We start from the raw sequence: 383 nt of genomic DNA, 5'->3' as shown, positions 1-383 counted from the left end.
CCTGTACATTTCAGTTAATTTCTCATTTAAAAGAATAAATGAAACACTTGGGCACAGTGGACACCTGCACTTGTAATCTTTCTGTCTTGCTGGTGTACATTAGGGTTGTAAAAGTGACACATGACAGAAAATCCAGGTGACACAATAAAATTCATTAACAGTACTAGGGAAACGAAACTAGGTATTAATATGACCTTACATAGAGAACATACACATAGAGTCTTGAAGTGGTGTGTATGTACTTGAATGAATTTAAGTTTCATTATATCAAATACAAATTTAATTGCTTTGAATATTGAAAAATAGACTGATGACCTGTGGGGAGCCGTGAAGCTGGACAGGCATTCGCCATGGCAAGATGGCGCCTACTTCTGCTGTCGAGT

Source organism: Mastomys coucha, unplaced genomic scaffold, assembly GCF_008632895.1.
Source record: "Mastomys coucha isolate ucsf_1 unplaced genomic scaffold, UCSF_Mcou_1 pScaffold5, whole genome shotgun sequence".
In the NCBI taxonomy this organism is placed as follows: Eukaryota; Metazoa; Chordata; class Mammalia; order Rodentia; family Muridae; genus Mastomys; species Mastomys coucha.
The sequence above is the reverse complement of the archived record's forward strand: the minus strand, read 5'-3'. Positions refer to the sequence as shown.